Source organism: Microcebus murinus, chromosome 6 (assembly GCF_040939455.1).
Source record: "Microcebus murinus isolate Inina chromosome 6, M.murinus_Inina_mat1.0, whole genome shotgun sequence".
Classification (NCBI taxonomy): domain Eukaryota; kingdom Metazoa; phylum Chordata; class Mammalia; order Primates; family Cheirogaleidae; genus Microcebus; species Microcebus murinus.
This window is the reverse complement of record NC_134109.1, coordinates 41,679,074-41,681,814: the sequence shown is the minus strand read 5'-3', so window position 1 is coordinate 41,681,814 and position 2,741 is coordinate 41,679,074. Positions and strand designations below refer to the sequence as shown.

Sequence of the window (2,741 nt, the reverse complement as noted above, 5' to 3'; positions counted from 1 at the left end):
TTTATGTTGCTTTTAAAATAATAATTTTATCTATAATACAATAATTTGGAAAATTCTGATATTTAAATAATTCATGGTTCTTTATATTTTGTCAGTTGTATATATATCTGTTTAAAATACAAAGCATTTGTGTAGACATCAAGTACAATTTTTAAAAAATATAGTTGTCTCAAAAGATATCTGTCCAAACAAGTCTTTAAAAAAAAAATGGAACGCTTCATTTGCATGTCATCCTTGCTCAGAGACCAGGCTAATCTTCTCTGTATCATTCCAATTTTAGTATGTGTGCTGCAGAAGTAGGCACTAAACAATTCTTAAACTGGATATCCATAATACAAAAATATATCTGCAGATATTTGAACTATTTCTAAACTTTAAACATAGCAAACTGAAGATAATCACGGTTTTTTTAAAAAAACAATTATCTTCAGCATGACACAGTTTGCAAGGTTATAGCTTTGTGTCTAGTATAAATATTTCTCCTAGTTTTCTGGAACAGGCAGCCTAGAGAACATTCACAAACAAATAAAAATAAAGAATTTCAGCAAGAAAAAAAATTGAAAAAGAATGGATGTTGTTAAACTGTTAAAAGCCTTTACCAATGCATTCACGCTGATACCACCATAACGAAGTAGTTGAAATGTTTGTCATGAACAAGAAACTGTGAATAAATGAAAAGCCAGGCAGGTGAATAGAGATAGTTTAGCTGAGCTACAATAAGAAGAGGAAGCTTACGATACTGTGCAAAGAGGCAGCATGCAGGGCAGAAGGGCAGGAAGCCCAAGGGAGTCTAGACTCAGGAACACTGAGTTGTCACCTCGGAGAAACATCCATCTCCCTTATTACCCCACAGTGCTTTTCTGCCACACATCAAACACCAGATGGACAGCCAGCTGTCAGAAAACATTGTCTGCTTGCCTCATAAATGGGAGTATAGTGTGTGGAAGGTACCATTTTAGAGTCTTGTATTTTCATGTAGAAGTGCTTGTAAGGCAGCGGGAGCTCAGGGTAGGGGTTACGTGTTGCATAAATGTCCAGAAACATCAAACACTGTGCTCTCTGCAGAAAGGTAGGCTCCGGCTTTAGCTGCTGATTCTTTTGGCTCAAGCTGAGTCAAACAGTACACAAAGAATAGACAAAAGCCTGAAAATGACTGGCAGTCACCATGGGGTACGCCAAACCAGTGCTGGCTCACTCCAGACATTGTTCTTGCCCTGCGGAAGAGCAGCTGCACCTGTGTCCAGTTGAAGCTCGGCCACATCTCCTGCTCCAGACTTCTGGAAAACTCTCCACTGTGAGAAGACGGGGCTCTGTGGTCATTGAAGCCTCCTGTTTCTGTTTGAATACGTATTCATTACAGAGATTTTCATTCCTGTCTTCACAGGTTTTAAGCTTGAGCTTTTTAAAAATAAACTATAAAATGAGATATGATGCAACTGTTAAAAATAATTTCTTCTTTGATGACCAAACCACAGCATGGTTTCCTTTTTCTGGAGGCAGATGGAATTAGCCACTTGCCTCTAATATTAGCACTTATATCATCCACCCAGCCCTCTGACAACCCAAACTAATCATGCTTTTTAATTATCCATTTTCTGTTTACTGTTACACTGATTCTCACAGACCACTTTTTTTTGAGTGTCCTTTCTGCCCACTGTCATGGTCTATCAACTTTTTCAAAAACTAACTTTTTCTTCAAGAAGAGGTAAAGAGAAAAAGCATTTTCTTTCATTTAATATTATGGGTGTCAAGGATAAGAAGATATTTATGGGTCTTAAGAACTGTCTGCTCACAGGGTTCATTTTTAAATGAACATTTCTTAAATGTGTATAAAACATCCTGTTACATATAAATGAGCCTCCCATTACTCTTTCCATTTTAAGGCCATTTGCATGATTTCTGCAGGGCCCTACCATGCAGTGGAGATGTGAGAAATTTCAGGAATCACTCAATAAAATGATTCAACCACTATTATATTGTTTATCAGTGCGTGAACAGCATCAAGAAATCTGTACATTTCAGTACTTTATGAGATGGAACATTGAGGAAAGGAAAATCACTTCTCTTAATATTTCCCCTTTTGGATTTTCTCCTGTGTAAAATGTAGGATAGAATTGCTGATGAGTATTCACAGCTCCAATGTGATCCTGGGCATCTCTAAGACAGGGCCTCCCTGAGCGGGAGATGTCCAGGTGTGGGTGAAGCCCCGAGCACACCACAAAAGCAGACACAAAGAGAACTGGTCTCTCATGACAGGATTTCTTTCCTATTTGTAGCTAGGTGGTTGAAAGATCCTTCTATCTGTTTACTTCCACACAAGTACATGGCTGTTTCTATGTTCACAAAACACTCTCTTCAAAAGTTGACCTCCAAATATCCTTGAAGGCAGAAAAGCAAACAAATGTGCCATTGTTCACTTAAATGACACGGGGCACCTCCCAATGTTTGCTCTAATCTGCTAATACCCTGTGGCAGGTGGAATCAGTCAAAAGAATTCCCACAAGAGCCATTTTCTCAGTTGAACAAGATGGAAATTGCACTGGATTAAGTTCAAATATCGTCTGTGACTGTAGCATATAAAAACATTAAAGAAGTTTATAACACTGTGACGACTACCCTTCAACCATTACCTTCTCTTAAAATCCATCCCCATAACCTATTCCCACAACTTGGTAAGAAAATACAGTGGGAAAGGGTCAACAACATAGCTATTCCACAGTAGATCTAGCAATCCACATATG

The 2,741-nt window shown here is 38.2% G+C and overlaps 1 non-coding gene across 1 annotated transcript; it reads right to left on the bottom strand.

Annotated features, from left to right (window-relative positions):
* Positions 1-201: 201 nt before the first annotated feature.
* Positions 202-304, bottom strand: LOC142871654 (U6 spliceosomal RNA). Its single transcript, XR_012919885.1, has one exon. It is a non-coding gene; the product is annotated as a U6 spliceosomal RNA (small nuclear RNA).
* Between the last annotated feature and the right edge of the window lie 2,437 nt (positions 305-2,741).